The sequence below is a fragment of the Rana temporaria genome, chromosome 5 (assembly GCF_905171775.1).
Source record: "Rana temporaria chromosome 5, aRanTem1.1, whole genome shotgun sequence".
Taxonomy (NCBI): domain Eukaryota; kingdom Metazoa; phylum Chordata; class Amphibia; order Anura; family Ranidae; genus Rana; species Rana temporaria.
This window is the reverse complement of record NC_053493.1, coordinates 248,196,035-248,209,336: the sequence shown is the minus strand read 5'-3', so window position 1 is coordinate 248,209,336 and position 13,302 is coordinate 248,196,035.

The following is a 13,302-nucleotide window of genomic DNA, read 5'->3' as shown; positions in this document are numbered from 1 at the left end:
ACATTTCTGGGGTGCCAACAATTTTGGCAATGACTGTTTTAAAATGCCTTGATGGGTGGATGTCAATCTGGAGAAGTGGAAATTCCTAGACAGGCTGAAATTATTTATAGACTGCTCTAGGTTATACCCACATGTGATGCTGAGCCCCCATTTTAGTGCAATACATCCAATAAATTAAAGGGGTGAGCCCATGACAGTCACACCGGGGAGAGCAAAAGGCTAGGTGATGCCGTCTGAAGGTAAGAATGAAGTTTAGTTTTAACTTGAAGTAAGTTAAACATTTCTGTACATACAGTAATTGCAAAAATATACAGATATTAGTAAATGAGAAAAGAGACACAGGTTAGGACTCAGACATTTGCAGTGTTGTATATGCACACATTGATTATTACCTGTATTTTCACATCCTTTGCATTAAAAGCTTTACTTTTACACAGCTTGACAATATTTAGTTCAAATATATGTTTATTCTAGTTTTTCAGAATACAAAGAATACAAAGAGTAGATAAACCCATAAAGTTGTGGAAAGTCATCGATATCGTCAACCAACATTATAATCTATCTCCCAAGTAAATTACAATCCAAAAAGAGAAAAACATGTACGTAGAGACAAAATAAAGAGAGACATAAACAATTCTCATTGCGTCTAGCATGACGTTGGCGGGGGAACACTCTGCATTTTGGGTATATATAGTCAAGGCTGGCCAGTCCATCACTCCTCTTGTTCTGATCACCAGAGAGATACATTCACATCGGGCTACTCCCTGTCATCACTTATGTACATTTTTCGGTCCATTCATCGGTTTTTAACTTTGCAGTTTACTTTGGTTTTCTCCTTCGCTTATATATATATATATATATATATATATATATATATATATATATATATATATATATATATATATATATATGGATAAGCCACAGGCTGCTTAAAAGGCTCTCTGCATTCCTGTGGTCCTAACTAAACTTTTCTAGTTTCCTCAATAGAGGCATACAAATGCTAATAAGTAGATGGAGAGCAGGTGAATAGGGGTGTGTGTCACCAGCCAGCCTCCATCTAAAATAGGTGTAGCAATAACGAGCACTGGAAAAAATGCATGAGGGTAAATGTATAAGCATCTCCATCCCTATTGATAAACATGGAACTGGGTTTGGGACTTTGAATGAGGCATGTGGATGACACATGCCTCCATCCCTGAAAATTGAAAGAAAGAAAGGGTTGGGACTTTAAATGAGATGCGTGTTGATGCAAACAGTATGTATAAGTAAATAAATAAAGTAGTATAATGTCATAACCAGGCTCAAACTTACCAACCAAATTGCAAGCCGAATTCAACTGTCTAACTAAGTATGTTAAAAGCAGAGGATTGGTTGCACACATTTGTAAATATATGGATAAGCCACAGGCCGCTTACAAGGCTCTCTGCATTCCTGTTGTCCTAACTAAACTTTTCTAGTTTCCTCAGTAGAGGCATACAAATGCTAATGAGTAGATGGAGAGCAGGTGACTAGAGGTGTGTGTCACCAGCCAGCCTCCATCTAAAATAGGTGTAACAATAAAGAGCACTGGAAAAAACGCATGAGGGTAAATGTATAAGTATCAAAATCGCATCTCCATCCCTATTGATAAACATGGAACTGGGTTTGGGACTTTGAATGAGGCATGTGGATGACACATGCCTCCATCCCTGAAAATTCAAAGAAAGAAAGGGTTGGGACTTTAAATGAGATGCGTGTTGATGCAAACAGTATGTATAAGTAAATAAATAAAGTAGTATAGCGTAATAACCAGGCTCAAACTTACCAACCAAATTGCAAGCCAAATTCAACTGTCTAACTTCATATGTTAAAAGCAGAGGATTGGTTGCACACATTTGTAAATATATGGATAAGCCACAGGTCGCTTACAAGGCTCTCTGCATTCCTGTGGTCCTAACTAAACTTTTCTAGTTTCCTCAGTAGAGGCATACAAATGCTAATGAGTAGATGGAGAGCAGGTGACTAGAGGTGTGTGTCACCAGCCAGCCTCCATCTAAAATAGGTGTAACAATAAAGAGCACTGGAAAAAACGCATGAGGGTAAATGTATAAGCATCAAAATCGCATCTCTGTCCCTATTGATAAACATGGAACTGGGTTTGGGACTTTGAATGAGGCATGTGGATGACACATGCCTCCATCCCTGAAAATTCAAAGAAAGAAAGGGTTGGGACTTTAAATGAGATGCGTGTTGATGCAAACAGTATGTATAAGTAAATAAATAAAGTAGTATAGCGTAATAACCAGGCTCAAACTTACCAACCAAATTGCAAGCCAAATTCAACTGTCTAACTTAGTATGTTAAAAGCAGAGGATTGGTTGCACACATTTGCAAATATATGGATAAGCCACAGGCCGCTTACAAGGCTCTCTGCATTCCTGTGGTCCTAACTCAACTTTTCTAGTTTCCTCAGTAGAGGCATACAAATGCTAATAAGTAGATGGAGAGCAGGTGACTAAGGGTGTGTGTCACCAGCCAGCCTCCATCTAAAATAGGTGTAGCAATAAAGAGCACTGGAAAAAACGCATGAGGGTAAATGTATAAGCATCAATATCGCATCTCCATCCCTAATGATAAACATGGAACTGGGTTTGGGACTTTGAATGAGGCATGTGAATGACACATGCCTCCATCCCTGAAAATTGAAAGGAAGAAAGGGTTGGGACTTTAAATGAGATGCGTGTTGATGCAAACAGTATGTATAAGTAAATAAATAAAGTAGTATAACGTAATAACCAGGCTCAAACTTACCAACCAAATTGCAAGCCAAATTCAACTGTCTAACTTAGTATGTTAAAAGCAGAGGATTGGTTGCACACATTGGCAAATATATGGATAAGCCACAGGCCGCTTACAAGGCTCTCTGCATTCCTATGGTTTGGTTATCTACCAAAAATGTAAAGGTCCAGGTTCCATGTGCTAAGCTGGGTCAAAAGTTTATTGGACCTTTTGAGATTTCTGCTCAAATCAACCCGGTCACTTTTCGCCTAAAACTTTCTGACAATATGAAGATTCACCCTGTTTTTCACAAATCACTACTCAAACAGTTTCATGAAAATACTTTTTCTGAAAGAATTCATCCTCCTTCTCCACCTGTTGAGGTACAGGGTGAAGTAGAATTTGTGGTTGGGAAAAATTCTTGACTCCAGGATCTCTAGGAACAAATTGCAATATTTGGTTCAATGGGAAGGATATGGGCCAGAAGAAAATTCTTGGGAGCCTGAAAACAATGTTCATGCCCCTAGATTAATAAGGGAATTTCACCAGAGGTTTCCTCAGAAACCTGGCCTTAAGACGTCCAGGGGACATCCTGGGAGCAGGGGAGTACTGTTAGGACCTGGGCTTGAACCTGGGACCTCTGGTGTGTCTGGTAGTGATTCTGCTTGCTGAGCCACCTGGAATGCTGGACAGCTCCTTGGACAGTTCTTCGGATAGTTCCTTGAATGATCTTGTGTTGAATTCTTCTACATATTTTTCGTTAAAAAAAATCGCAATAAGCATTTATTGATTGGTTTGCGCAAAAGTTTACAAAATAGGGGGTATTTTTATGGCATTTTTACTAATATTTATTTTTACTAGTAATGGTGGCGATTAGCGATTTCTTTTCGGTGCTGCAACATTATGGCGGACACTTTTGACACATTTTTGGGACCATTGGCATTTTTATAGCGATTAGTGCTATAAAAATGCATTGGATTACTATAAAAATGCCACTGGCAGTGAAGGGGTTAACACTAGGGGGCGGGGAAGGGGTTAAGTATGTTCCCTGGGTGTGTTCTAACTGTGGGGGGGTGGACTGACATGGGGAAATGACTGATCTTCTGGTCATACATTGTATGAACAGAACATCAGCATTTCTCTCCCTGATAGGACCGGGAGCTGTGTGTTTACACACACAGTTCCCGCTCCACGCGCACGGGAGTCGGGGGCGAGGAGGGGGCGCGCGCACGCCTCCGGCGACGCGCACGCGCACCTAGTGGCTTGCGCGAGAGCCGACGTATAGCTACGGGCTCTCGCGCAGGGAAGCCGACCTGCCGCCGTATAACTGCGGCTGCAGGTCGGCAAGCAGTTAAAATACATTTTAATTGTGAGATGAACTGTTTATTGCAATAAAATAATTTGTCTTTGCTGGGTTTTTATGTTGCTTCTTCTTCATTTTTTTTTTTTAAGAATGCTAGTAATGTGTAATGTGTTCATGTTTTGGTAAAATATATTTTCCCCAGTGTCTCTCACGTGTTTCTCTCCATCTCACGAAAATGTAATCTGAAACTCCCACAGGTGTCTTTACAAACCACAAACAATACCATTGCTGATGTAAATTTTTAATGAGTCCCAATTTTGTGTGTTGTTTGGTATTTCCAAATTATCATAATTTGACCACAAAAAATGTGATATGCATAATGCGTACCAACATCAGAAACCAAAATGTCATTCCCAAAATTCAGAGGATAACATTACTTTTCTACACTCACACACCAAGAACCACCAAATATCACAGAATAAATCAAGAAGCATAACTCCAGACTAATGTCATTCTACCACCTATAGGTATATGTCCAATGAAATGCAGTATTTGTGTATTTATATGTAAGAGGGTTTCACCACCATTGCAAATCTTGCCATATGTTTTCCATGGGCAAGGACAATAATCAGCCTTAAGAATTCCATACCAGCACCAATTGCAGCCTTTTACCAAGCAAAAAGTCCCAAAATTAGAGTAAATCCCAAATATGCCACTACCTGGTTAGAGGTTTGTATTTTCTTTCTCTGTTGTGTTGTTAAATTATTATTTTTTCACCGGTGATTACATTTTTGACGGGTTTCACATAATGGAAACCAAAGAAATTACATTATAAATCAAGCGAACGTGAGTTTGCACCAAATCTATGTGTTTTGGGACAGATATGGATGTATACGTTTGGTGTGATCCTGCACACATATTTTAATATTGTTGGCTGATGATGAATGACGAATGAGCTTTGTCAACAATTTCTGTGAAGTACAAGTCCAACTTTTAGATTTTTGGTATCAATGATCATGGCCAGAGCCTTGGACATTTGTTAATTGTAGATCTACCCTGCACAGATATATATACTGATGCATTCTTTCATTTGTAAAGAGTTGGTGTTCCTCATGAACAGGTGTGAGGACAGGACCACTTGTAGGTTCGTAGACTCAGCCTGCTTACTGAGCCCACTGAGCAGATCAATGCCCCAGACCAACGTGGCTCTGAAGCCAGGAACACAGAAACACACACCCCGGCCAGGAAGGCGACACACGGGGTGGTGGGACGACTGCCCAGGTGGAAGGTGTGGGGCGATGATGACCTACACCAATGGTGTCTGTCCCCTAAATACCCCTCCCCAGCATGCACAGCAAGGCGATCAACCCTCCTGATTGGCTGATGAGGAGAAGTATCAACACGACCCTGAATCTACTGCTGCCCCCTACCGTCTGGGGGTGACTGAAGTCCCCAGACAGGAGGATAGGCACACAGCACAGCCAGGGCTGGAACAGAGGCCTTATTTAACCTAATTAACATGGTCAGAGTAAATTAACTCTCTGACCCCCTTCTAAATTTACAATAGCACCTGCCACAACTCTCTCACCCCCCTTCTAAATTTACAATAGAACCTGCCATAAAAGTAGCGAGGCGCTACACATGGAAGGGGGAGGAATAGAGGGGGAGGAACAAAGAAAGAGGGAGAGAAAGAATAAGAGAAAGAACAAAAGACTGCTAGAGTGAGGGATGGGGAAAAAACAAGAAATTAGGATAGAGACGGAGCAAAGGGAAAGGAAGGAGAACAAAGAGAGAGTGGTACATCCTAAAATTTACCATAAGGGGTTTTAATATTGTATGAGCGTTAAATGTCTGTGGGTTAGGGATGTAAATTACTTGTCTTACCTTGGGTGCTAACAAGGTTGAGAACCACTGGTTTAAATGAAAATGAAAATAGGCAAATGCCACATCAGCATGGGCATGGTTGTTTCCATAATATTAATGCCTCAAATGCAAAACAGTATTGTAAAGAATCGAATTCTAGTAAATGTATTGGTTGATTTCATAATGTTAACTCTTTAAATGTATGCAATGGTATGTAAGTATTTAATAATATTATGGTGCGGAATTCCAAAATTCACACACTAGTTAACATGCAGGGTGTTAGCTTAGATTTTTTTGCTTGTGCACTGGAAGATTCAACACAGCTATATTAGATGGGTGGTAGGTTAGCTGGGATTTGAACTCATAACCTGAGTGTTTTGTAGATATCAGTGCCAACCACTAAGCCATTGTGCCAAGTACACTGAGATCTGCATAATAAGGTAGTATGATTAAAGAATGACCATAAATAATTACTGCTTTATAGTCTCATAAAAAACGAAATTAACATAAATATATATATATATATATATATATATATATATATATATAACATATATGTAAATTAAATGTTCAATACATGTAACTTTACATAATAGCAGACATTACTCTGTAATACGCATTCATAACTGCATTCATTAGCAAAAGAAGAAACACACTAGGAAGGAATACTAAATGGAATATACATAAATAGATGCACACGAAGTAGAGCACATCTCACATAAAAATGTTTTATTCCCATTCATGTGAACATGATATATATACATATACATGGTGTGTGTGTCTAAAAAATTTGGCAAATGGTCTGATAGCTCAACAGCAACAAGGGCCAGGTGCATGCGCGTATACATGGCTATCTAGAGACACGTTGAGAAGCAACACCTAGCGTGGAGTACAGGTGACCATCAGTGTAAACCTGCTGCGGGCAGTTTAACGTAGTCAGTGTGCGAGGTAGGGTCACAGTTCAATGGAGCAAGGAGTGAACATCAAGTTCTGCTACAAATTGGGGAAAACAGTAACGCATGAAATGTTGGTGCAAATGTACGGGATAGAAGCAGTGAGCAGAAAATGGGTTTTCGACTGATTCAAACGCTTTCACAATCGGAAAGAAAAGGACTGAGAATGAGCCATGTTCGGGTCGGATGTCCACACGCAGAACCCCAGACACGATTGAGTGAGGCCTCGTACACACGACCAGTTTCCTCGGCAGAATTCAGCTTCCGACCGAGTTTCTGGCTGAATTCTGCCGAGGAAACTGGTCGTGTGTACACTTTCGGCCGAGGAAGCCGACGAGGAGCTCGGCGAGGAAATAGAGAACATGTTCTCTATTTCCTCGTTGTTCTATGGGAGAACTCGTCCCGCCGAGCTCCTCGGCGGCTTCAGTGCAGAACTGGCCGAGGAACTCGATGTGTTTGGCACGTCGAGTTCCTCGGCCGTGTGTACGAGGCTTGAGTGTGACGAATGCTAGAATGAGATTGGCGACTGACTCTACAAATGATGGCGGAGGAATTGGGCATTAGCAAGGACACAGTGCGCACCATTGTGCGCAAAGACTTGGGTAAGCGGAAGATCTGTTCCCGATTTGTGCCGCACAAGCTGACAGACAAACAGAAAGCAAAATGGATGAAACGTCTGGAGATTTCATTACTATGTATGACCAGGATCCATCCTTTCCTGCGAACCATCGTCACAGGATGAGACCTGGTGCTAACAGTTTGATCCGGAATCCAAGCGGGTTCACTGTCTTCTCCTCGCGCCTGTGGACTTCTTTCTGTTCCCCTGCCTGAAAGCGTCATGAAAGGTGTGCATTTTGCAGACATGGCGGCAATCCAAGAATGTGTGACAGCGATTCTGTGATCGATTCTTAAGCATTGTACACACGACCGGTTTTCCTGGAAGGAAAACTGCCAAGAAAGCTTTTGGCCGGTAAAACCGGACATGTGTATGCTTCCTCGCAGTTTTCCCGTATACTGTGTATATATACACTGGGGATCAAAAGTTTGGCAACCCCAGGTAAAAATTTGTATTAATGTGCATAACGAAGCTAAGGAAAGATGGAAAAATCTCCAAAAGGCATCAAATTACAGATTAGACATGCTTATAATATGTCAAAAAAAAGTTAGATTTTATTTCCATCATTTACACTTTAAAAATTACAGAAAACAAAAAAATGGCGTCTGCAAAAGTTTGGGCACCATGCAGAGTTAATATCTTGTACTGCCCCCTTTGGCAAGTATCACAGCTTGTAAACACTTTTTGTAGCCAGCCAAGAGTCTTTCAATTCTTGTTTGAGGTATCTTTGCCCATTCTTCCTCACAAAAGTCTTCCAGTTCTTTGAGATTTCTGTGCTGTCTGTCACGCACTGCTCTTTTACGGTCTATCCATAGATTTTCAATTATGTTAAGGTCAAGAGATTGTGAAGGCCATGGCAAAACCTTCAGTTTATGCCTCTTGATGTAATCCCCCGTGGATTTTGAGGTGTGTTTAGGATCATTATCCATTTGTAGAAGCCATCCTCTCTTTAACTTCAGTTTTTTCACAGATGGCATCAAGTTACCATCCAAAATTTACTGAAACTTTATTAAATCAATTTTTCCTTCTACTCGTGAAATGTTCCCTGTGACACTAGCTGTAATACAACCCCAAAGCATGATTGATCCACCCCTATGCTTAACAGTTGGACAGAGGTTCTTTTCATTAAATTCTGTGCCCTTTCTCCAAATGTACCTTTGCTCATCCCGGCCAAAAAGTTCTATTTTAACCTCATCAGTCTACAGAACTTGTTTCCAAAATGCATCAGGCTTGTCTATATGTTTATTTGCAAAGTTCAAACGCTGATTTTTGTGGTGAGGACGTAGAAGAGGTTTTCTTCTGATGACTCTTCCATGAAGACCATATTTGTACAAGTATCTCTTTATAGTGGAATAGTGTACCGCAACTCCAGTGTCTGCCAGATCTTTCTGGAGGGATCGTGCAGTCAAATGTGGGTTTTGAATTGCTTTTCTCACAATCCTGCGAGCTGTTCTGTCTGATATTTTTCTTGGTCTTCCAGATCTTGGTTTAACTTACACTGTTCCTGATGACTGCCATTTCTTAATTACATTCCGAACAGAGGATATTGACATCTGAAAACGCTTTGCTATCTTCTTATAGCCTTCTCCAGCTTTGTGAGTGTCAACTATTTTCAGTTTCAGTTTTCTAGACAACTGCTTAGAAGAACCCATGGTGCTGGTTGTTGGGGCAAGGTCAGATGAGTCTGGGCATTTAAAACCTTTGAGATTGACATCACCTGGTCTTTCCAGACGATGATTGAGAACAAGCCATGACACTGGCAGGTCTCAGCTTTGCAAAGGGGGAAGTGCATGCTATAAATTCTTTTATTCATTTTTTTGTTTTCTGTAATTTTGAAAGTGTAAATGATGGAAAGAAAATCTAACTTGTTTGACATATTATAAGAATGTCTATTCTGTAATTTGATGCATTTTGGAGATTTTTCCATCTTTCCTTGGCTTCGTTATGCACATTAATACAAATTTTTACCTGGGGTGCCCAAACTTTTGATCCCCACTATATATATATATATATATACCGTATTTGCCGGTGTATAAGGCGACTGGGCGTATAAGACGACCCCCTAATTTTACAGTTTTTTAAGATTTTTTGCCTGTACTTACCGTATAAGATGACCCCCCTTCCGAGGCTTCCGACACTTCATATTTCTTCCTTCTGGAGCCATATTCTTCTTCCTTCTTGCTGGAGCTGGAGCCAATCACAGCGAGCAATGTATTCTATTAATAAATACAAAGCCTGCTTGGATTGGCAGAGGCTGTAACTTCATTAGCCCACGTCTCTCAGACTCTTAATGCCAATCCGAGCAGGCTACTGTATATAGCCTGCTCGGATTGGCAGAGGTTGTTACTCCAATCCGAGCAGGCTCTGTATTCATTTGAATACATCGCTCACCAAGATTGGCTAAGCGGTATATACTGTATGTAGCCGAAGCTACATACAGTATTACCGCACATCCAGCAGGCATCCAAGCAGCTGACCCGGCATATAAGACGACCCCTGCTTTTTGGAGAAAAAAAATTAAGTGTAAAAGGTAGTCTTATACGCCAGCAAATACAGTATATATATATATATATATATATATATATATATATATATATATATATATATATATATATATATATATATATATATATATATATATATATATATATATATATATACTGTAGATAGATAGATAGATAGATAGATAGATAGATAGATAGATAGATAGATAGATCTATATCTATCTAGATATAGATAAAGATAAATATCTATAGCTATATATATATATATATAGATATAGATATATCTATATATACCAAGCTTTTTTTCTCAGAAAATAGGTGCAGGAACTCAACCACGACCCCGTTCAGATTTCAAAAACAGTAGAATGGTCTTAAAGGGGCATTAAATACCAGGCTTGCATTACATACAGAGTGCAGAGTTCAGGGGAGTGCAGAGCTGTCACTTGTAAACACAGAAACCGGACTTCTGTGTTTACAAGTGATTGTGGTGAGGTGGCGGAACTGAGTTCCCCCAAGTTTCCCCTGCCTGAAAAAAAGCCCTGTAATATATATATATATGTATAAAAAACAGTTCCAAGGGTAGCCATGGCACTCTATGTTTGAAGTAAATGCCCAGGTGCTCACCCACAAAAAAATCCATATGAATCCATTTAGAAGCACTCACAAGTCTTGCAGATGAGGAAGTTCAAAAACAGCAGTGTTTTTATTCTCAATGTTTTGAGGAAGTTCGGTCCATCTTTCTCAAGACCACTTGAGTTTTGAGAAAAGAAAGACAGGAAAAAAAGCGCCTCTGAGTCATCTGGTTTAATTGCATTGATTGGTATAAGTATCCAACACTTACATGAAGTATTGCAGGAACAGGAATGTCCAACTGATCTGTTCGCCCCTCACCAGGATTGAGACACGAGCTGGCTCTACGCCATACTTCCTCACTTGCATTCCTGTTCCTGCAATACTTTATGTAAGTGTTGGATACTTATACCAATCAATGCAATTAAACCAGATGACTCAGAGGCGCTTTTTTTCCTGTCTTTCTTTTTTTTCCTGTCTTTCTTTTTACATGTATGCCTGAGTTGACTTCACTCTTGGAGAGCAGCCCTTGGTCATCTATTGAATTTTGCCCAGAGAATACAGCTTCAATGCATGGACTGATTGTATTCTCACTCTTGAATTTTTAACTACTAATTTTTATAATTGCTGCTGTCATTTCATCTTGTATTTTTAACCCCTGCTAACTGATTGTTGTCATTGGATTACTCTGAGCGCTGTTTTCTTGTGATTTTTCTGAGTTTTGAGAAAGATGGACTGAGCTTCATTGAAATGTTGACAAAAAAAACACTGCTGTTTTTGATCTTCCCGCCTCTGCAAGACCCATGAGTGAATCTAAACCAGTTTTATATATGTATCTATATATTATATAGATAAACAGTATAAATAATATATTACAGTGTGTGTGTGTGTGTGTGTAGCTCAGAGTTTTCCTTTAACCTCAGTTTTTATTACTACTAAAATAAATGCATGTTTTGAAAAGAGACTAAGATCCAATGCATTTCATTGATCGAAGTACTAAGTACAAACAGGTATAGCTTTATGATGCAGCTTTCCAAGTCATGTTGTGTGTTTTGACTATCCTTTACAGAGGCATTTTCCATTGTACATCTTATTTGGAAATAGTTTACCTATAGAGTGACATATTTATCTTCTGCCGCGGCTCAACTTAGTTTTTTGCAATGCAATTAGTAATACTTTGAAAAACACCCCATGTTCATTGGCACTAATGTGTTTTCTATAGATTTTAGTGACAAAACTAGTGATATAAATGTTGTCAAGCTGTGCCACTGCTGCAAGGCACATTGTACACTGAAAGGTTGCATTTAAAATTATGAAAAGGGGGATTTAACAAATGTTCTTTACTTGCCTTTTTTTTTTTTTTTAAGTGGGAAACCGAATTGGTAGAGAACAGCATCACCTTTAGGGCTTGTGGGAATGTCGGCTGATTCAGATTCATTGCCGGAGTCTATATACAAAACAAAGTAGAGTAAGGGTCTAGTTGACATTTTAATTACAAGAATTATACATTTGATTGTGTGTATAGTTTAAAATTTCACCTGAAAACATTCTGTCATTGGTTTTCTGCCATGATTCATTGTTTGTCACAATATATTGTGCTAAAATGACTAATGTTCTATGTGTATACAATAGGTATTCATAAATAATTATTGTGTGCTTATGTGTGCTTAGTGAAAAACGTACACACATATATATATAATATATATTACCAAAAGTATTGGGATGCCTGAGTTTACACGCCTGCCTTGAACTTTAATGGAATCCCAGTCTTAGTCCGTTCGGTTCAAAATTGAGTTGGCCCACCCTTTGCAGCTATTACAGCTTTAACTCTTCTGGGAAGACGGTCCACAAGGTTTAGGAATGTGTCTATGGCAGGGATATGCAATTAGCGGACCTCCAGCTGTTGCAAAACTACAAGTCCCATCATGCCTCTGACTCTGCGTGTCCTGCTTGTGGCTGTCAGAGTCTTGCTATGCCTCATGTGAATTGTAGTTCTGCAACAGCTGGAGGTCCGCTAATTGCATATCCCCGGTCTATGGGAATACTTGACCATTCTTCTAGAAGCGCATTTGGGAAGTCAGGCACTGATGTGGATGAGAAGGCCTGGCTTGCAGTCCCCACTCTAATTCATTCCAAAGGTGTTCTATCAGGTTGTGGTCAGGCCAGTCAAGTTCCTCCACCCCAAACTTGCTCATCCATGTCTTTATGGACCTTGCTTTGTGCACTGGTGATGTTGGAACAGGAAGGGGCCATCCCCAAACCACAAAGTTGCTAATGCCTTAAGAGTTCCCTTCACTGGAACTAAGGGCCAAGCCCAACCCCTGAAAAGCAACTATACAACATAACCCCTCTCTACTAAATGATTTGAATCAGTGCAGAAAGTAAGATTTATAAAGACATAGATGAGTGGGTTTGGGGTGGAGGAACTTGACTGGCCTGCACAGAGTCCTGACCTCAACCTGATGGAACACCTTTGGGATGAATTAGAGCTTAGACTGCGAGCCAGGCCTTTCCGTCCACATCAATGCCTGACCTCATAAATACACTTCTGGAAAAATCGTCAAACATTCCCATGGACACACTTCTTAACCTTGTGGACAGCCTTTCCAGAAGAGTGAAGCTGTTATAGCTGCAACGGGTGAGCCAACTCAATGTTGAACCCTACAGACTAAGACTCAGATACCATTAAAGTTCATGTCCGTGTAAAGGCAGGTGTCCCAATACTTTTGGTAATAT